The 10000-nt window shown below is 42.4% G+C and overlaps 1 protein-coding gene across 2 annotated transcripts in view; it reads left to right on the top strand.

The window, feature by feature from the left end:
* The window catches only part of LOC122264559 (rho GTPase-activating protein conundrum), a 233781-nt gene that overhangs the window by 90582 nt on the left and 133199 nt on the right, over window positions 1–10000 (top strand). The gene's annotated exons all lie outside the window — the stretch shown is intronic.

The following is a 10000-nucleotide window of genomic DNA, read 5'->3' as shown; positions in this document are numbered from 1 at the left end:
TCTCTCTCTCTCTCTCTCTCTCTTTCTATCTATCTATCTCGGTCTATCTCTCTTTTTTGTTAGGAATTCTTATCGAATTTACTTTTTAACTCAAAAAAATATGAACTATGACTTCAAATAATCAAGATTCATTTGCAATACACGACGGCGTTATAACCCCCACCCCTGTCACCCTTGCAGTTCCCGGTGTCAACTGTCTGTAACCCCCTGCTGATCACCCCCCCCCCCTCCCCGTTAAGCATCCTTCGCCCATTAGAATAATCTCTCCCCCCCTCCCCCGCTAGAGAACCCTCCCCCTCTCCCTTATGGTAACCTTCCCCCTCTTCCCTGTGTCAACCTCCCCGTTGGAGTCTCCCCCCCTTCCCCCTGTTAGAGTAACCTTCCTTCCCCTTAGAGTAACCTCCCCGTTGGAGTACCCCCCACCCCCCACCTCCACCCTTAGGGTACGCTCCCCCAGGGGGCGGCGACGGGGGTCCTTCACAACCTCCTTCAGCGGACATTAATCTCCTTCCTGAGTGGCTTCGTAATCTGTCACTGGCTAGTAATCCCCCCCCCCCCCCCGGGCCTGTGTCACCCTTCTCGCTTCTTGTGTCGCCCTCTCGATCGCCTCTTCTGATTCTTCACCTTCCCTCCTTTTACTTCTTCTTCTTCTTCTCCTTCACGTTCTTCTGCTTTTTTCATCTTTTTTTCGTGTTCCTCGGTATTGTTTTTCTTCTTGTGTTTTTTTTTTCCTGTTCTTTCTTCTCTTGCTTTTAAACCTCATTCATCATCTTTTTCTTCTCCTTCTCCCTCTCCTCCTCCTTCTACTCCTCCACCACCTCCTCCACCTCCTCCTCCTCCTCCTCCTCCTCCTCCTCCTCCTCCACTTACCCCACCTTCTCCTCCACCTCCTCCTCCTCCGCCACCACTTCAGTACTCTTCTCTTCTGTAGTGGATGGAAGGAGGCGTATATAGAAAAGAGGGAGGGAGGGAGAGAGGGAGGGAGGAAGGGAGGGAGGGAGGGAAGGGCTATTGAAGGGGGGTGAGGATGAAGATGGAATCTTATCCTAATCCTAGAATCCTCTCGTCTTCGGTATGGTGATTGATGATGGTGCTTAATCCTGGAGATTGTTATGCTGTTGATGATGTTGATGATGGTGTTGGTTATGCAACTTTATCGTTAGCGTTTTTTTTGGGGGGGAGGGATTGATGATTGTGGTTATGGTGCTCATTGTGAGGATTGTTTGATTGTAGGGTAATTACGATGATGGCTAGTGATGATGTGATGACATCAGTTGAGGAGGAGGAGGAGGAGAAGAAGAAGAAGAAGAAGAAGAAGAAGAAGAAGAAGAAGAAGAAGAAGAAGAAGAAGAAGAAGAAGAAGAAGAAGAAGAATAGGAGGAGGAGGAGGAGAGGGAGAAGGAGAAGGAGAAGGAGATGGAGATGGAGAAGGAGATGGAGATGGAGATGGAGATGGAGATGGAGATGGAGATGGAGATGGAGATGGAGATGGAGATGGAGAAGGAGGAGGAGGAGGAGGAGGAGGAGGAGGAAGAGGAGGAGACGGCGGCGGCGGCAGAAGAGAGGAAGAAAAAGAAGAAGAAGAAGGAGAAGAAGAGGAGGAGACACAAACGTACATAGAATTGCACCAATTGCAGAAACGGCGTCGCTGGCTCCCAGATGGTTACGATAATGACCCAGATGGTGCCGAGGGAGCATTGACACCCTAAAACCCTTTCACACAAAACCCCTCGGGGTGATAGGGAGAGCGGGGGGAGGGGAGGGGAGGGGAGGGGGAGGGTGGGAAGTGGGTTGGTTATGGGGTTGGGGGAGGAGGAGGGGGGGAGGGGAAGAAGCAGGAGTGGGAATGGGGGAAGGGAGAGGGAGGGAAGGAGGGAGGGAGGGAGGGAGGGAGGGGGAGGGTGGAAAGTGGGTTGGTTATGGGGATGCGGGGAGGAGGAGGGGGGAAGAAGCAGGAGTGGGAATGGGGGAAGGGAGAGGGAGGGAGGAAGGGGGAAAGGGTGGGGGGAAGAACAGCACATCTGGACCCTATTTTTTTCTTTGTTCAATTTCACCTTTTTGTATCACCTGTGCTTTTCTATTTTTTATCACTCTTTTACCTTTTTTTATTCTTTTTTATTCCTTCTAGTGTTAATCAAGGTTTATTAGTCACGTTTAATGATATCATTTACTCGTGTGAGATCCGCGGGCACCGGTGTCTCTCATGGCGGAGGGTTAGGCAGACTGACAGACTCAAAGACAAGTGCGTTCGTGGTTATTAATGGTAGCGGTGATGAAGATGGTAACAATAGTACTACTACTTAATTCTATTACTGCCATTGCTAGTGTTACTGCTCTTACTACTGTTACTACTACTACTACTACTACTACTACTACTACTACTACTACTACTACTACTACTACTACTTCTTCTACTTCTACGACTTCTAGTGCTATAAGTACTACTGTTACTTCTCCTTCTCCTATTTCTACCTTTACTTCTGCTACTACTGTTCCTACTACTACTACTACCACCACCAACACCACTACTACTACTACTGCTGCTGCTGCTGCTACTACAACTACAACCACTACTACTACTATTCCTTTTGATAGTAAAAGTTTATTTCATGTGGATCTCGATAGCTTTGAGAATATTTTTTTTTAGTTTGAATTAAAAGATATGATTATTTGCATATGTATTTCTCCTCCCATACATGTCACTATTTTTTTCCTTCTTTCATTTCCATTTCGCAATGCATCTTAGCTCGCACTCTCCAATAATTTGCATATTCCACTTAGCTGAACTTCACTTGATTTTAATAAGACGTTTTTCATCGACATCTGATCTCCGGTGCGCCACTCGGAGCGTCTCTGCGTTTCACACCATATAGGGCCCGGAGCGCTTTCATTGTTCGGTCTCTTGGAAGAAATTTGTTGTTGTTTCGAGCGGTGTTGTTGTTGTTGTGTTTGTTTTTGTTGTCTGTTGTTATTATTAGAAGTGTCATTGTTGTTATTGTTAGTAGTATTGTCATTATAGTTAGTGGTATTATTAGTAGTATTGTTGTAGTTTTTTTTATTTGTTTGCATGTAAGATTTACTTGCTTGGTTATCTTTTTCTATGTTTTTTTCTTTCTTTTTTTTGCTATTGTCATGTTTCGATTCGTCGTTGCTGTTTTTTTTGGTTGCTTGTACATTTTATTCGTATATCCTTCCTTTTTTCATACTTTTTTCTCTGTTTTGATGTTATGATGATAATAAGGATAATTCTGATAATAATAATGATTGTTATTATTACTATTATTATTATTATTATTATTATTATCATTACTATTTTCATAATTATTGTTATCCTTATTATAATTATTGCTGTTGCAATTATTGTTATTGTATTTTTCTTATTGTTGTTGTTTCTATTTATGTTATCATCAATAATCTTAGTATTACTGTAGTTATTTTGCAATTCCCCACTTTCTTCTTCCTCCTCCTCCTCCTCCTCCTCCCTCCCTCCCTCCCCCTCCTCCTCCTCCTCCTCCTCCTCCTCCTCCTCCTCCTCCTCCTCCTCCTCCTCCTCCTCCTCCTCCCCTCCCCCTCCCCCTCCCCCTCCCCTCCTCCTCCTCCTCCTCCTCCTCTTCCTCCCCTTCCCCTTTATCCACGTCATTCATCAGTCGCCGTCATTCATCGTAAGATAACGATCAACAGAGAGAAGAAGTGTATTGTGAGATTAATTGTCTTATAGGCCGTGACGGGTTGCGCACGGGAATCTGACCCTTAGGGTAGGGTTGCGTTAGGGCGTCATTCTTAAGGGTTGTGAGTATTACTGGAAGTGACTGTTAAATTACCATCTGTTGAGGTGTGTCGTGTGTGTGTTTGTGTGTGTGTGTGTGTGTGTGTGTGTGTGTGTGTGTGTGTGTGTGTGTGTGTGTGTTGGTGTGTGCGTGTGCGTGTGTTTGTGTATGTGTTCTATCACAATAATCCCGTTTACTTTGCCGGGTTTTTACAGCAAGTCGAACTGTTATCAGTGTTTTGTCATCTTTGATAAGATATATAATGGAACCAGTAGTAAGATCGGATGGTTTTCTATACAACGTACATCCATACATAACATAACAAGCCAAACCACAACAACAACAACAACAACAATATCGTGACTGTCCATCTCCCTCCCACAAATAAAAAGAAATGAAATAGAATGATGATATTGCAAATGCAATCTCGGAAGCATCCACTCTCTATTCGGGCATTAATTAGATCGAGGCATGAAACACAGCCAATTCACATGCAAGGCGAGGACCCACGCAAGCATGCCAAGACCCAGCTGCGGATGCCCGTTCAATCGCCTAACACCTGGTTCTGCAATTGCACAAGGAGGAATCAAGGTTGCGCATTGCCTACGCTTGGTGCCTTACGATATGAAGGGTTTGTTGAAGTGTGTTCCTCTGCGTAGGTGGGGGGGACAGGCGGGGGGGAGGGGGGGCGGGGGAGAGAGAGAGGGGGAAGGGGGAGAGAGAGAGGGGGAAGGGGGAGGGAGGGCGGGAGAGAGGGGAGAAAGGAGGAAAGGGGGGAGAGAGGGGAGAAAGGAAGGAAGGAGGAAAGGAGAAAGAAAGGCGGGGAGAGAGGATGGGAGCGGAGAAGGAGGGAAGAATGGATGGAGGCAGCGACGAAAAGAGAAGAGGGGAAGGGGAACAGAGAAGAAAGGAAAAGAAGAGGGTACGGTACGGAGGTAAGGATGAAAGGGGAACAGAGAAGGAAGGAAAAGAAATGGGGACGGAAGTAGGGGAACAAAGAAGGAAGGAAAAGAAGATGAGACAGAATGCGAAGATGAGGTGGGCAGGAGAGGTAGGAATGGCAAGGACTCTCCTCCCTCCTCCTCCCTCTCCCCCCCGCTCACCTGACCTTCAAAAGTACTCCCTTACTTACGTCAGGAGCTACGTCATTCCCTCTCCCCCCTTTCACCCCCTCCCCCCTCGCCCTCCCCCTCCCCCACAACTCGTTTTATGTTTCTTCGAGTCGCAAAAGAATCAAAATGGCGGCATCTGGCTGTATCTTGCACAGGAGGAATTTAATTTTTTTTTTCCTTTTTTTTGGATTCTTCCTTATCAATTTGTCCTTTCTTGTCTCTTTTCTCTTTATATGATCTTCTGAACGCGCGGAATTTTTATAACCATTCAGATAATGTCTTCGGGTATTTCCTGTATGTCCCTCACGCGAGAATTTACCTCCGCACGATATTCTTCCATTCATTTTTTTTTTTATAGGAAACGAATGGCATGGTCGTAAGATAACCATTCACGATTCCAGATAAATGTTAAAAGGGATTTAAAAAGGGATGTATGTATGTGATCGGGGTTATGGAATATTTTTTTCTGTTTGTACTGCTCTGTAATAAGGAGGAGAGATTTATCTCCTTTGTGCATTGGGTCAATTGATGGAGAAAGAAAGAGAGAGGGAGGGAGGGAGGGAGGGAGGGAGGGAGGGAGGGAGGGAGGGAGGGAGGGAGGGAGGGAGAGGAGAGGAGAGAGAGAGAGAGAGAGAGAGAGAGAGAGAGAGAGAGAGAGAGAGAGAGAGAGAGAGAGAGAGAGAGAGAGAGAGAGAGAGAGAGAGAGAGAGAGAGAGAGAGAGAGAGAGAGAGAGAGAGAGAATAAAACACAAACACACACCGTCCACCTAAACTTGAATGCAACTCCAACACAAAAGCCTTCTCAACCAAACAGAAGAAAAACGAATCCCTCCTGAGTAAAACAAACAAACAAACAACAACACAAACACGGGAGACCCCGACCGATACGGAAAAAGTGATGGAAAGCCACTTGGAAATTCAGTTGCACGAGGCCGCTGCTGGAAAATGAGTCCAAACATGCAAATTCATGCAAAGCGCTGAAAACATGATCTCTCAAAGGAGACACACAGTGACCGCGAAACTTCAGCTCTGAAACGGCCACAAAACCTATTGGAATCCAAGCTTGGTAGTGTTATTCTCTGTCTCTCTCTCACTCTATTTCTGTGTTGATTTATATATATATATATATGTGTGTGTATATATATATATATATATATATATATATATATATATATATATATTATATATATATATATATATAAATATATATATAATATATATATATGTGTGTGTGTGTATATATATATATATATATATATATATATATATTATATATATATATATATATATATATATATAATATATATATATATAGATATATATATATATATATATATATATATATATATATATATATATATATATATATGATATATGTATATAGTGTGTTTGTGTAGTTTTGCATCTGTGTGTATCAATAGGTATGCATTTACGTCTTTACTATGTCTATATTTATCAATGCATCTATCTGTCATCTATCATTCCAGGGAAACGTGTGTGTTTTGTTTGATTTTATTTACTTTTTATCTCTCTTTCTACCTACCTTTATATTTAGGCATGATATATTTATGATATTTAAAATATCCCCTGCAAATCTCGAGCCCATTTCCCAAGACCATGACTTAACCTAGATTTACAAAAGCCATTTCCCAAAGGAGGAGAAGAAGGAGGAGGAGGAGGAGATAGCCTAATCCACCATAATTGATATTCCATTTTTTTTAAGAGAGAGAAAGTGATGTAGGTCGTTTGTCTGTCACAAACTTGCTCGTTTCGTGGTGGAGAGGTAATGAACACACATGCCTGGCCTTGTTCAACTAATCAGTAGCCTCGCAAATATGCAATGTTAAAATAGCAGTTTTAGCGTTTTCCGCTCTGGGGTTCGGGGCTCTTGCCAGTCTATGCGTTTTTTTCTATTTTATTTTATTTTTATTTTTTTTTCCTGCTCTCTTATCTTTGTTGCTATTATTATCATATTTTTATCAATATCATCAACGTTGTCAGTTTTGTTGTGTTCTATAGTTTTGTTTCCATTCTTTTCTTGTAATTGTTCTCGTGTTTTGAGACTAGTCGATGCGTTTCTTTCTTTCTTTTTTGTCTTTATGTTCTCTCCGTCTTCTTCCTAATGGTGTTCTTATATTGACGCTAGTCGATGTGTTTTTGTCTCTCTTTCTTCATTTATCATCATCATTATTATTATTGCTTTAATCAGATCCTCCTTATGATTTGAAATCAGTCGATGCATTTATTTCTCTCTCATTTCAAGTTTTTCTTCTTTTTTATACATTAGTTTTTTTCTCATCCTCTTCTTCTTCCTCTTGTGTTCTAAGATACCGGATTCCTCGCGGTCTTCTTGAGGTCATCGGATGCTTCGTGTTGCTTTTAGTATCCGATCGACTTTGCGGCTTTGCAGAGTTCAGCAGTCTTGTGTTGCTGTTGCGGTTATCTGGCATGAGAGTATTTTTGTCCTTTCCTTGTGCTGCATTGTCAACTCTCGTATTTCATCGCCCTTGACTTTATTCCGTCATAAAAGACTAAAAATTTAAGCAAATCGACTGGACAATCGCTTTTCTTCCACGCACCATGAATTCCCGCCAAAATATGGTTCCACTTGAATACGCGGGAAGGGAAGTCGTGAATCCGAAATTCCTCACGCCACTGAGCACCGGCGAGGGTAATCACGGCTATGCCTTAGTGAATAATGAATAAATTTGTTGGATTTGCTTAAGGGAACACCGGGCGGTCGTGGTCCAGGGGGTGAATCATCGACTTGTTACGGGCCCTCCAAGGTTGCCACTGTAAGTTAGCGCAAACCTGCTTTACTTCTCAGATTTGTCCGGTAAATTATGTTCTTTCTTGCTGTTATTGTTGTTTATGTGTTCAAGATGGGAGCTTAATACCACAGTGGACAAGCTCTAATTATGGAGGAAAAATTACCGTCATTGCCGAGAAGGTAATTCGCCAGAAAGAAGAGTTTAACCTTGCGGTCTCTCTCCGCTAATCAGTTTGCCGCCATTAGCATGTACCTAACCCCAGTCGCCTTTCTTCCTCCTCACGACCTCCAAGGGAAGAACATTTCTGCTTATTGATCTGAATATTATCATCCTCGCTCCACTCGGCGTGAGTTGAGTGATGCGTTCTTGGTGTGGTGAATTTTGACGCTTAAGATTTTGGAAAAGGGTTAGGCATAACGGGACCGACCCAGTCAAGTCGATCCGAGTCGAGACTGCGCGCAAAAGCAGCCGGTAAAACACGTTTCTGCTTTTATTCAAAACAGGCCTTTGCGAAGGGACTAAATCAATCAACTTTACGAGACTTCTAGGAAGGATTATCTGATTTAAAAAGGGACATATTTTAAGCGTTATCAGTAGAACCACGAGGGAGCCAGTAAGCCAAAGCGTAAATACACTGTGTGTGTATGTATACACGTCCTTGGCCCAGTAGTATTCTCTCCGAGGGCTTTTTGCTTCGAGACGAACGTGAAGAACTAAGAACCTCAAAGTGTAAACACAATTTAGGGCGAAGAGTTATTACGTCATGAGCACAGCAGTCAACACCCATCAGCGGCTCTGGTGGCTATAATTTTTTTTTCTTTCTTTTTTTTTCCTTTACTTTATTCCTTTACGCATGGATAAACTTGGCATTCAGAAGTTTCGTTATTTGTATAAATATATGAGAGATTTATTTCGTGTGCGTGTTTTTTTCCTTACATAACATACACGCTCGCCTACAGGTCTTAAAGCGCTAAGTAACAAGAATTTATGCGAGAAAATTCACGAATTTTCCAAATCATGTAACGTTCAGTTTAAGACGGTTTTGAAAAAAGAAACTGCTTTGAAGAATATAACACACACACACACACACACACACACACACACACACACACACACACACACGTGTTGTAAAGTTTATCCTTTGTTCATAGTAAATGTTATCACCCTGACAATGATATCAATGGCAAGATGTGGACGATTTATAGTGATGTTACAACAATTCTAGAGATTATGATAGAGATTATAAGAATTGGCACTAACTTAATAAAAAAACTGAACTGTATTTATATATTAATTTACTGATTTATATTTTGTGATTCCTTTTGTTAATATGAAGGAGGAATAAGATGGTCATTTTGCCTACAACGTCAGATATATTTTTGCAACACAAGTTTTTTTTTCTGCTTGTGAGGTTATCTTTATGTTCGGTTTATTGTATTTGTCTTTGTGTGTGAATACAACCTATCACCCTTGTGTGCGTTAATCATTTTTGCTCTTTACGTTTATGTATGTGTTTTTATGTAAGTATTTACGTACATATGTATGCTATATATAAGTCTATACATACTATTTATGTGGATATAGGCATATATTTATAGGACATCCATTTCCATCGATTCTAATCATGAGTCATCGGGTATTTCGCAAGCGCACAAGCTACGATTTCGCGATCTGTCACACCGAGACAAAGGCAGCGTCTCCGCCTCCCGAAGGACTTTCTCCCTCCGTCAAATGTCCTTCAAGATAAGCGAATATAGACGGGGATGCGCCTCGTCTAGAAGGAACGGGCTTCTAGCAAGGGCGGGTGTGCTTGTGCTTGTTTTTGTGTGCGTGTGTGTATGTGTGCGGATGCCATCGATGTCGGCATAAGCTGTGTACGGGTTTTGTGTTTATGTGGGCATGTGTGTTGGTGTGGTTGTGTAGTTGTGAGAGTTTGCGTGTATTTGTTTTTTTTTTGTGCGTGTTTGTTACTTAAACTTCCATGTGTGTTCATGATTATATTTCTCTGGATGTGTTTGTACTTATATTTCTATGCGTGTATGTGTTTGAGCTTGTATCAAAATATATGCGTTTGTGCTTACACTTCCATGTATGTGTTTGTGCTTTTATTTCCACGCATGTTTTTATACTTACACTCGTATGTTTATCCTCGTGTTGGATATCGCCAGCCACACCACCTGGACACAACAATCCCCGCACGCTTACCTGATATACAAACGCACAATCCATCAATCATACAAAGTCACAACAATCAAACTTCGTGTTAATTCAGAGTCCATTAACATGCACGCCCCTACCCCTGCCATGCGCTCCGTTCCTTGATCATGCAACACGACACCCATCTGCCGCG

Source organism: Penaeus japonicus, unplaced genomic scaffold (genome assembly GCF_977035675.1).
Source record: "Penaeus japonicus unplaced genomic scaffold, GWHDUDI00000001_assembly GWHDUDI00000021, whole genome shotgun sequence".
Lineage (NCBI taxonomy): Eukaryota > Metazoa > Arthropoda > Malacostraca > Decapoda > Penaeidae > Penaeus > Penaeus japonicus.
The sequence above is the reverse complement of the archived record's forward strand: the minus strand, read 5'-3'. Positions and strand labels throughout refer to the sequence as shown.